Source organism: Macrobrachium rosenbergii, chromosome 13 (genome assembly GCF_040412425.1).
Source record: "Macrobrachium rosenbergii isolate ZJJX-2024 chromosome 13, ASM4041242v1, whole genome shotgun sequence".
Classification (NCBI taxonomy): domain Eukaryota; kingdom Metazoa; phylum Arthropoda; class Malacostraca; order Decapoda; family Palaemonidae; genus Macrobrachium; species Macrobrachium rosenbergii.
Genome location: NC_089753.1, coordinates 21,458,918 through 21,471,278, shown reverse-complemented (window position 1 = coordinate 21,471,278; position 12,361 = coordinate 21,458,918). Strand labels below are relative to the sequence as shown.

The 12,361-nt window shown below is 44.4% G+C and overlaps 1 protein-coding gene across 4 annotated transcripts in view; it reads right to left on the bottom strand.

Annotated features, from left to right (window-relative positions):
* Positions 1-2,817, bottom strand: part of LOC136844983 (serine/arginine repetitive matrix protein 1-like) — a 75,416-nt gene extending 72,599 nt beyond the window's left edge. For 2 of the 4 annotated variants that reach the window (XM_067114483.1, XM_067114484.1), the window contains exon 1: positions 2,427-2,767. The gene's annotated coding sequence lies outside the window, so the exon portion shown is untranslated. Of the gene's footprint in view, positions 1-2,426 lie in introns of all 4 variants that reach the window. The other 2 variants (XM_067114480.1, XM_067114482.1) reach the window with 2 other exon arrangements.
* Positions 2,818-12,361: the final 9,544 nt, after the last annotated feature.

The window sequence follows — 12,361 nt, the reverse complement described above, 5'->3', positions numbered from 1 at the left end:
TAGTCCGGGCTAAATTTAAGGTTGGCCAAATAAAAGAGAATAAAAAAATCAATGGAAAGAAGAAGATATGCATACGCACATGGTATAAGAAATAAAATTCTAAAAAATGTTCTGTACCTTCCAGGGGAAATTGAAAGTGAATATTTCCAACCTTGTGCGGGGCATCTTTTTCAAAAGACAGTCGTAAAAATATGCTAATTTTACCATGTTATAAGTGTTTTTACTTGTATTTTTAAAAATTTTATTTTGTACAATTATAATTACAGCTCACATAATATCATAACAGATATCTAAAATCAGTATCAAATTCTGAGGATATTTATTGTAAAATATTTATGAGGCGATCAGGGATGGGGCGCTGAACATCACATTCCCCCAAGAAATCTCAAGTCAAACTGATCTCCCTCTATCCTCTACTGAGTGTCTGGAGTTGCCATTTACCTCCCTGTATCCAGTACTGACTCACTACTCTAGAGTTGCCTTAAGAGTTGCCATTAGTCATTCATGGCCCACTGAAATGATTCCAACATTTTTCCCACAAAATTCATTCAAACTAGTTGTCAAATGACGACATCCGCTCACAAATGGTTAACCCAACATAGGCCTAAGCTATTGGAAACTGTGATTAACCTAACTTTGGCCTAAGCTATTAGAAACTGTGATCAACCTAACATAGGCCTATGCTATTAGAAAATGTAATTAACCTAATTAAGGCCTATGCAAATGAAGAATGATTAACCTATAGTAGGCCTAAGGTTATAAAAGATGTGATTAACCTAATTAAGGCCTAAGCTAATAAAGAAGGTGGTAAAATTACAGGGTAACTCTGCACAGACTGTTCCCTTGAAAATTGATTCTTCCTCGCTTTTAGTGTTGCTGACGGAGGTGGTGGTGTTTTTTGTCAGTCAATTATTATTAACCTCATCTCTATCCAACAAGGTTGGGGGCCCTTTAGGAACGCAGGGATTTGGGTGGGGAAAATCGCTGCAGAAAGACCAGACTTTCATGATGTTGTTATGGAATGGATCCGCACATGCATGCAAGTCATCAAGGAGTCACATGTTCAAGAAAGGATTAGTTAAGGAAACTTATTATAACAGGAACTATACTAACCTAACGTACCCTTCCTAACTTAACCTAGGGGAATTTTTGCAAAACTGTTTTTTCCCTAAAGTTCCCCTATTGCACTGCATATGCATGATAGCAAAAATATAACCAGTTCTGATGTTAATTACAGGTTATTTTGAGTGACAAAAAATAACGCTAAATTCTTTAAAAACAATCAAAATACTATAGAAAAAGCCAATTTCCAAGGTAATACCCGATGTGGAGCTAATACTAAGTTCTGACGTTAATTGATTTTTTCTATAGTATTTTGGTTGCTTATCAAGAATTTAGCGTTATTTTTTGTTGTATTGACTGAAAATAACCTGTAATTAATATCAGAACTGATTATTTTTTGCTATTGCGCATGTGCGGTGCTATAGGGGAACTTTTGGTAAAAAACGGCGTTTTACCAAAAATTCCCCTAACCCATGAATTATATTAATCAGACAAATTGACTGCTTCGATGTATTTAATCCCTGTGCCCTAGGGAATGACCTGGGTCAGCCTGGGATACGATTGGACGGAATTAAATTTCCCACGATCAGGTCAGGGCGACATAAAGGGGCAGCCTTAGGAACTGTGGGGTGAGAGGAGCGCCGCACTCCGGCCATCTTTAGAACTACGAGAGAGCAGTGCTGCGTGACACCGTTCACATCAACTTGGTACTCAGAACAAGTTACGATGCGTTGAAAAAATTGTCATTCGGCAAAATCGAGCAAACTGGCCAGGTAAGTTATTTGGCAGGTAGATTTCGGCACGCAAACAACTTTTATTCTATGCAATTTTTCATATGGCGTCATTGTCAATGAGCTATAGGCGCGTCCCTTGCATAGACAAATTACCATACCCTAATGACTTCCGTACTCACAGAATTGTCCCATATAGTCCATGGGGAGTTATTACTTAGAATTACCCAACTTCCAAGGTAATACTCGATGCAGAGCTAATACTTACAGTGATTACCCAACTTAGGCCTAAGCTCATGAAAACGGCGATCAACTTAGGCTAATGTCGCCCTAACCTAACCTTCGCTTGCCTTCTCGTCATGCGATCCTAAATCAATCTTAAAATAAGTCTTTTCTTCTTTACTCTGATGGCTGCTTCTCCAAGTACCGTTTTATCAAAATCAAACCCTAGATTAGGCCTATCGTGTACAGGCCAATCACGAACTAGGCCTATCCCGAGTGATAAAAAATATCAGCCTAATTTTGCGATCCTCGGGAGAATACGAGGGTAACCCAGGCCTATCACCTACTGAAACATGCGTTCAGTTTTACCTATAAATATTCAAAATGTAACTTTTCAACAGACATATTTACCTCGTTCCCTTCCACTGAGGATAATGCAGCAGACGAAGCTTGTTAGGCGAGGACGGAGGGATGTTTCCTACAAGTTTTTGCATCAGACTCCGTCAAGTGCCACTCCATCACAGTTGCGAGCACACAACAATACGTATAGCCAACATCCGTGTCCGATACCCGATGGCTACGATAAAGATGCAAACTATATCTTCAATAATATATATGAATTCTTGAATATACGTCGAATAGTCATGGTTTCTTATATAGATAAATAACCTGGTCCATTCGTAACGATAATATAGCAATGCAAACTCACAAAAGTCGATCTTCTATCTCACAGTCGGCGCAGATCGAACACAAACGGACGATGGAGTCTCTATTATTGTTCTATATCTCGTAGGTAAATGATAGGGCTTTGGCCGTTAGAGTGACGTAAAACCTTATTTCATAATTTCTTGCTTGGGATTGGGAATTACATGAGCAGGATAGTATTTGAAATAGCATGACACTGTTGTCTATGAGGTGTCTTGGGATGGAAGTCAAGGACATGGAGTGATCATAAATATTAAGAAAACGTATTTACTGTATTTATTATTTTGCCATTTGACCCAGGTTTAAATAAGACTTTTTTTTTTTTTTGTCGGACGCATTGGCACTGGATGAACGAAAGTTTGGGAAATGTTTCGTCACTGTTTTCCGAAATTTGGCTGTACGTATAATATAATGTTTTATGAAATATGCTATGACCTTACCTTACCAAAAACGTGAATAAAATTTTTCGTTGGAATACGATGCATAGTTTACTTAAGCCAGACGAACCATTGCAGTTTCTTTCATCACAATATGCCAACAATACTAGTTTTAATGTGTTATTTACCTTTAATTCTGAAAATATTTAAAAATACTGATAATTTTGATTTGCACAGTACTTTTTACAAGTTTTAAGTTTCATTTTTTCTTTATCCGAACTTGTGAGAGAGGTGCGAAATTATGAGCAGGGAGACAAGTACTGCTCACTTATTGATGTTGTTTTAGATTTAGCTGGCCTTGTGCCAGCACAGGCTCTTGTTCCTCGAGCAACCCATAATTTATTGATGTTGTTGTTGTTTTAGATTTAGCTGGCCTTGTGCCAGCACGGGCTCTTGCTCCTATAGCAGCCCGTAAATTTATTGATAAAAAATAGCTACTTATAAAAAACAGAACAGGTTCAAACAGAGAACATAGTGATAAACAATCTGACAAATGAAATAAATAACTTGTTACTTGTACTTAATAAATGATTGCTTGAAAAGACATATACATACATAGTTTATAATTGTGATGATAAATATATATTCCGCTCAACCTTAGGTCGCGGAAAAGCACCGCAGAAAACGGGATGTTCTCCACAGAGAACGCTTTGAGCGGGGACTTTACAATTCTCCCCCCCCCCCAACAAGACGGAGGTAACGTCTGATTAAACCAGGTATCTTCTGGGGCAAAGAAGGGGGCCTCTCTTTCTTGACGTCAACTGGAGAGGGTGGTCGCCTTCCCCAATGTCCTCTGCAGTGGTTTGTTGTGGTGCATTTTTGTCAGGTTCCTGGGTTTTCCAGGGACGCCCTCGCCTCCTTCCTGAGGTCGGGGTTGTTTGAGGGGTTGCCGTATCCTGCAGGAGATCTTGGGGTCCGCCTCCATTGACCCCCTACAGGAATGTGGGTTTGAGACGATCTCTTGACACCCAGTCATCCCGCCCATGGATGGATATTCAGAATGCCTTATTGCTCCTTTCCAGGACTAGGAAAGGTCCTCTGTAGGGTCTAGTCAAGGGTGGGCATACAGCATTGTCCCTGACGAAGACGTGGGTGGAGGAGGGCATCTCGGGGGGCATGAAGTGGGACGTCCTGTCAGTGAATGTCTTCTGACAGGGGGGCAAACTTTCCAACCCTGTCTCGGAGCCTCTGTATTCCTATGTCGTCCCTGTTCTCTGCGACGAGTTCCCCTGGGACTACTAGAGTCTCCCCGTAGACTTTTTCTGCTGAGGAGGGGTCGCCGTTGGCTCTGGGGGCGTTCTTCAACCCGAGGAGGACCCAGGGTAGTTGGTACTTCCAGTTTTCAGAAGAGCAACCAATCATGAGCGACACTTTCAGAGACCTGTGGAACCTTTCCACCATTCCGTTGGCTGCAGGGTTGTAGGCGGTGGTGCTGTGGTGAGTGGTCCCCATTAGACATGCCAGGGCGGTCCACAGCTCCGACAGGAAAGCGGGTCCCCTGTCTGTCGTTATGTCGTCCGGGACACCGAACCGGCTGATCCAGCTGGAGAGGAGGGCTTCTGAGCTAGGGCCATCTGGTGGAGTGGTCGACGACTGTCAGTAGGTATCTGGTTCCTCCTGATGGGGGAAGAGGTCCTACTACATCGACGTGGATGTTCCCAAAACGTCTCTTTGACTGGGGGAATTCACTCACCCGCGATTCCGTGTGCCGCCCCACTTTGTCTGACATTGTCTTGCCCAGGCCATCGCGTCTTGTATGCCGTGCCAGACGAACTTCTCTGTCAGCAGTCTGGCTGTTGTCTTTCCGGAGGGATAAGATAGGATAGGCCGTGGATGATGTCGAAAACCAACCGATGTCTGGAGGCGGGTACCAAGGGGTGGGGGCGTCCAGTACTGATATCGCTCAGTAATGTTGATCCTTCTGAGCCGAAGGGCACGTCCTTCCACCTCAGCAACGTGACGGCTGTACGGTAGGTGGGGGTCTCAGGGTCAGCAGCTTGTTCGCGGGCAAGGTCCTTGTAATTGATCCCGAGCTGTACGGAATTGATCTCGATCCTCGAGAGGGTGTCGGCTACCGGGTTCTTCCTGCTGGGGAGGTACCTGATGGTGCAGGTGAACTCCGCAATGGCTGCGAGGGTGCCGCTGCTGCCTTTGAGGACCACGCGCCGCCCAGCTTCGAAGGCATGGACCAGCAGCTGGTGGTCGGTCGACATTGTGAAGGGCGCCCCTCCAGGAGGAACTTGAAGTGCCGTACCGCCTGGTATGCTGTGAGGATTTCTCGGTCGAAGGTGCTGTAGCAGGCCTCGGTTTTTTTTTTTTAGCCTCCTACTGATGATCTGTTCCAGAACTGCCCCTGTAGGCGACGTTGCTGGCGTCCGCCGTCAGCTGGGAGGGGAGCACTGATCCTGGTGGGCCAAAGATGTTGCTTTGAGGGAGGCCTTTGTCAGGAGGAAAGCCTTCTGCTGGTCGGGTCCCCACACTGTCTTGGATGTCCCTTCAGGACCCTGTCAGCCATGGTGTGAGCAATCCCGGATGAATCTTCTGTATTAGTTGACCATCCCGAGGAATTCTTGTATGGCCCTGATGGAGGTAGGGGTGGGAAACTTCTTAACAGCTTCGACGACATCAGGCGGACGCCCTCCGGGGATATCTCATGGCCCAGGAACTCCACCTTCTCGACGCCAAAGGTGCATTTGACAAACCTGATGACGAGGCCACTCTCCTGTAGGCGCTGCAGGACCTTCCGGATGTGTTGCAGGTGTTCCTCCCGGGACCTGGAAAAGATTAGGATATCGTCGATGTAGCAGACGCAGAAGTCCAGGTACCCCAGGATGCTGTCCATCAAGCTCTAGAAGGTTGTGCCCTGCCTCAGGCCGGGGGTGAGAAGGCGAAGACGCTGAATCCGGCGACGGACGATGGGCTGTCTCCTGGGGATATCCTCCGGAGCTACTGGGACCTGAAAATAAGATTTTAGTAGGTCCATTTTGGAGAATATCCAGGCCCTGTGGAAAGAGGCTGTCAAGTCCTGCATGTTCGGCAGGGGGTAGTGGTCCGGTTCTGTTGCCAGGTTCAGCTGCATGTAGTCGCCGCAGGGCCTCCAGGTGCCGTCTGCTTTCCGCACCATGTGAAGAGGGGAAGCCCATGAGCTGGGAGCCTTTTTGCATATGCCCATCCTTTCCATCTCTGCAAAGGCCTTTTCGGCCTCCTCAAGGTGCTGTGGGGGAAGCCGTCGGAACTTCACATGCGTCAGGGGGCCCTTCATCTTAATATGGTGGTATATCCCATGTTTGGCAGGAATCCCAGGCATCTGGCTGAGCTCAGGTTTGAAGACCTTCGGGAACTCCTTCAAGAGGGAACCATACTAGTGGGCTGAGATGGAACAGATGGCGGGCTCCCTTGGGCCTGGCAACAAGGGCAAGGACTGGCAGGACTGGGTGTCTAGCAGGCGTTTGTGGCCGACGTCAACTGCCAGACTGAAGTGGGCGAGGAAGTCCGCCCCCAGGAGTGGAATCCTGACGTCCACAATGATGAACTCGCAGATGTACCTCCGGCCAAGGATGGAGATTGACAGGAGCTTGGTGCCGTAGGAGAGGATGGGGGACCTGTTTGAGGCGTCAGGCAGGTAGTCGGGTCCGGCAGACGTCTGAGGTCCTCTCCTGAAGGTGGAAACACCGAATGCATGGCTCCAGTGTCGACCAAAATCATCCTGCCAGAGATAGCGTCGCGGACGTAGAACCCTACTGGTAAGGGGACCCTGGGTATTTTTGTTGTTCCTGCCATGGCGGCCTTTGGGGCTGGCCTCCACCTCCTCCGTTTTTTGAAGGGAAGAAAGGGCAGGGGGCTTCACACTTCCAGGCAGCTCCCCCGAACCTCCGGTGAAGTATAACCCAGGCCCTTCCCTCTTCTGCTGGTGGGACGACCTTTTCTGCTCAATGGAGTTGACAGGCTCCGTGGTGGGTCCTCCGGCATGAGGCAGTTGGCAGTGGAGTGCGCAGGTGTGGTCAGCCGCTTGGCCACCTTCATGGAGTCCATCAGCTGCTGCGCCAACCTGATTAGGTCCTCAACTGGCAGGGTGTATGCGTCTGTGATTTGCCCACGGACCTCCAGCAGTAGCTGCTGCAGGAAGATCTCCCTCGACAGACTGATTTCCTTCCGCCTGTCGATGCTGTCAGTCTCAGAGAGGAGGAGGGAGGTCCTGGAGGGCGTGCCACACTTCTAAGAGGTTTCCCTCCCAAGTGGGGGTTGAGGCGAGGTTGAGGGCAAGGTCGAGGGCGCAGGGCAGCCTTCGGAGACCGGCAGGGAGCAGGGTCCGGTTTAGAGTGACTCTCAGCCTTGGAAGGTGGCGGGACCGCTGTCGTCATCAACCATAGTGCGATCTTCTTATAAATCACCTCCAGGAGGGTGTTAATGGCAATGTCCGCCTTCAACACCTTGTCAGTCACGCCTGCTATTCTGAATTGTCCCTCGACCCTGTAGAACCAAGACACTGCGTTCTCCCTGGTGAATGGCGGCAGCCTTATGTTAAGGGCAGTCTTTGGTTGGTCAGGAGCCATCGCGTGGGGTGGCGGTACCAGTGTGGAAGTGTGCACGGGAGAGGGTTGCGAGAGGGAGGGGTCTGCCTCCAGGAGGTTTGTGGTAATTTGTACATGGTTGGGAACAATAACAAAAATGAAAAAAAGGGAACCAAAATATACACTTCAAGGTTGAGAAGTACTAGGAGCCATTGTCATAGTGACTTGAAGTAGGAGGCTGCGTCGAAGCAGGACCTGAGGGAAACAAGTTGTCTAGGAAACTATCACTGGCGACTTGGCTGAGAATCATCAGTGCCAGAGGTGACAGCGGCATCATGACAGGTATGGGTGTAGACAACCCACCACCAGAAACACTGCCTGACCAAGAAGACATCTGTTGACCCTGCAGTATAGCTATTTGCTGCAGCGTCAGGCGGTAAAGTTGGGCCAGGTGTTCAAGTGCAGAAGCTGAGGCGCAAAGGATGTTAAAGGAGCAAGAGGCTGAGGCAAGAAGGATGTTGAAGGAGCAGGACGCTGCGGCGGGAAGGATGTTGAAGATGCAGGAGTCTGAGGCGCAAAGGATGTTGAAGATGCAGGAGTCTGAGGCGCAAAGGATGTTGAAGATGCAGGAGTCTGAGGCGCAAAGGATGTTGAAGATGCAGGAGTCTGAGGCGCAAAGGATGCTGAAGATGCAGGAGTCTGAGGCGCAAAGGATGTTGAAGGTGCAGAAGGCAGAGGCACGCAAGATGTGGTTGACGACGTATCTTGGTCCATTTCCAAAAACGCATATCTGGTGCTTGGGGAAAGGTCGAAGGTTGCTTTCAGTCTCCCTTCTTTCGACGTCTTCTGTAGTCTCTGCACAAAAAAACCAATCTCTGTTTGGAGGTACGAATAGAACGGGTCAATCTTCTCGCAATCCAAGTACACGGCATACGTCATACTGGATGCCACAGGTCGATATTGCTAGTTACATCTTGCATAATCAAACAGCGACACCATTGCATCAGTTGAGACACCAAATTACGACACTATTGCCTTGTGCGGCATGACATGGCGACTTTTGACGGTTGTCGTGACTCAACTGCGTAGGTGCTGGGCAATCTTGCACATCCGCCATCACTTGGCGGCTGTCATCAAACTCAAGAGACACGGTTATGAATGATGCTGATTGATGCCGACTTGGTCGTATTCAGATCGTAATGGTGTCGTAAATTTTGGCCGTTACAACGGTTATGGTCTTGAATTGCCGATGTGTGACTCAGGCATAAGTTGAAGAGTTGTATACTAGCTAGGTGGGAGCAAAATCAGGAATGCATTAAGAACCTTTAGTAAGGCCTGCAGTGACCCTCCCAAAGCTCAGTCTGCATGTTACCCCCTGCAGGATTAGTAGGCAAATAAGCTATACAAATTTACAATGTAGAAGAAAGTTTATCCATCAAATGAAAAAAGGTGATATGAATAACTTTCTGTCTGCATTGTAGAAGTCATTTCTTGAATAGGTGAAGCCTTTAACTTGACGTTTATCTTCACCATAACCATAGTCAAGTGTATTGTAAGAGCTGACTTCTTAATTGTGTGATTTGGAGAGGACACACATCCAGGGTAAGATAGCCATTTGCCAGCTACAAAACTTTAACTTGGCAAGTTTTTTGGGACCCAAAGTACATTTGGGAAATGTGCCCTAAAGTGTGTCTTACGTAAACAATGTTATTTTTGATACTGTAATGTTACCGGAAACTTTTGCTGTATAAGAGTTCAACTTTATTTTTGTTTACATACAAATTTCCAAGGTGTCTTGAGTGTGTTTCAGCGAGATAGCGTTAGTGCTGGTGATGGTGTTACAGAAGCCTTGCTCAATAATCATCCCGGAGAATTCACAGATCCTACTCTTATCCAACATCTTTTAACCCTCTGTGGAGCACTCCATGATTCCACAAAGTATGTTTAATATTCACTTTTCACATTTGTAAAGCCAGTAAACTGTTTTAAGCTTAAATCTGGGGAACTGTACAGTAATTCACAGTTTAAACACTACTGATTTTTAATACTATAATTTTGCTATTAAAGAAAGTCTCCACAGTATCATATATTTCTGCAGTGCCCTCGCAACAAATGATGAGTAGATTTTGGTCGAGATTCTGAACTGGATTTCTATGTGAATGTCAGAGCAGCCTTTTCAAATCTAGACACAGTTCTCCTAGCACTGTGTACAGGTAGGCCAGATTATTTTGTGAATTTAAATTTTTATGATTAAGTAAAAGTTTAATATGGATATTGGGAAATCCAGGTGACATTTTTGGTAAAATATCTTTGTATTGTGCTCAGGTAAGACTTAAATATAGAACTATGGTAGAGCAATCTCTTCAGTGACAGATTCAGATAGACAATGTGGCCCTACAAAGGATGAATATTGCAAGAAATAATCATCATAGCCTTGCACAGGATTTAAAACTGTCAACTAGCCTGAACTATCTATTAATGTAGGTGTCACATTACAAGACTACTTATCCTCACCTGTAGGATCTCACTCAAGTTAAAATTAAGTTTGACAACAGGAAAATTAGAAGGTAAAAAGCATTGCAGCTGGGGAAGGGTCACTGCAACTCCTGCACTGTGCCACACAAATTACACTGTAAGCAGTATTCACCATTATCTTCTACATGGGCCTAAAATTAAGTATGCAATGTATTTGACTCCCAAAGATGAACACTGTGCATATCTAAAATTACCCAGATGCTCAAGATGCTTACTACTGTACACTACTTATATTTTTATTTTAAAGGCATACCTCTCCCATATCTGTAAATTTAAAGATAACAAAGCCACATTCACCCTGATAAAGGAAAATTAAATAGTGTATTTTAACATAAAACTGAAATTTAATGTTCCTTCATTGAAGATTCTGTTTTCTTTGATATACCAGTGGAGCATGCATCATACATATACATAGTATTATAAACTTACTTTCCACAGTCATCACTAATATGTGAAAGATAATTAGCAAGGAGAAGAAAAACATTAAAAGGTGTGACGGGATTTATTTTATTTTGTACCTAAGGTAGCAAATGAAAGCATTGATTCCAGATATCTTGAGTTAGTAACTGCCCTCTCAAAATGTATTTTGAATTTTAAATAAAAACTACCATTGCTCAATCCCCTGGAATTACTTTACTAATTTTCCTTCAGTGTGTCTGCCATCTTGCTATGGCCTTTGTGCGAGCATGTGCTGCATATTGTTGTATCGGCACCCTCTCTCGTTGGGGACTTTGACATTGGGGAATTTTAGGCAGGGTCCCGTGATTGTGACAATCTCACCTTTACCATATAATGACTCCATTTCTTGAGCTCACTCTGGGGTAGTAACCCAGCTTTACATTTAGCTTTCTGGTATCTAGCAACGAATTACCTAGAAATACGTGCTGAATGGATTATTTCACCGGCTGACACGGGTCCCCTCCCCAGAAATAGATTTTTCCTTTGTCAAAATCCTTTCATTATCAACACCCTCTGTTAGACTGATGGTCTGTTTGTTGTCAAGGACAGCTGCACTGACAAATGGTTGCTTGGGACAAGGTATGTTTGCTGTTTATAGTTATATGTAAACTGTATAAGCAACACCTTGAGCAATTGGTACAACAATTTCCACAGCATAAACCACAGTACACCTGGTAAACTACATTCCCAAATGTTATTCCAGATTCTTCTTTCAGTTACTGGAGTTGACCGCTCAACATTTAGAATCTGTGATGTCTGCGTACAGGCCAAACCAAAGCTCAAAAGACAGTCCGCGTCAGCCAGAAAACTATTAGTCATCATGGAATGCTTTCTCCTTTCATGCTCAGTAGCAGCAACTTTGAAATAAGTGTAAGGAAGTAAAAACGTGTTGATTTTCTAGTTGATGTGTTTCTGCTGCAATAAATGCCTTCAGTTTATGAATTCTCAAACTGATAATGATGCAGAGTTTAGGACTAATCTTTTTTGACAATTATCAAGATGGTCTCCATATTTTTTTCTGTTTTGATTCAATGAATTTATTCATAGTAATACAAATAGCCTTTAAGTATAATTCTCTTCACCATATTGTACCTGAAAATATTTCATGTACTGAAATGTCTTGTTAATCTTTCCATTATTCCTAACCTTTTCTTACGTTAGGGAACATGAACAGTGGATATCCTCAGATATTTTACCAGTATAAATGGACATTCTGATATATCATTAAAAAAGTCTTATATCATGGATTTGAGCAATGAGACAACAACATAATATTAAACCAGGCAATCATTTGTGTCATGCCTTTCTAAGCAAATGTTAAATCTATTGAGACAAACCTAAGTGGCAAACCACTGATTTGGTAGCATTTTTTGTGGTGCTAATATATTCTGTTTGTAAAACTGTTACCTACAGTGTTTTAAGCAGATTGCCCATGTTAAAGAGGCTAACAAAAGCTGGATGGAGATATAGAACAGTAAGGCTGGAGATGAATATTGATTTATTTACTGGATTCTAAGAAAAAAAAAGTTAACTCCACACATGGAACCAACTATTTCAGTACTGGGAAGCCCTTTGGTCACTAATGAAGATAAACTACTGTAAATGAACTTATTTCACCATTTGGGAGAACCACATTTATTATGTTATTTGGAACTGACATTGAAGCTTATCAAAAAATTAATGAATATGAATAAATCTG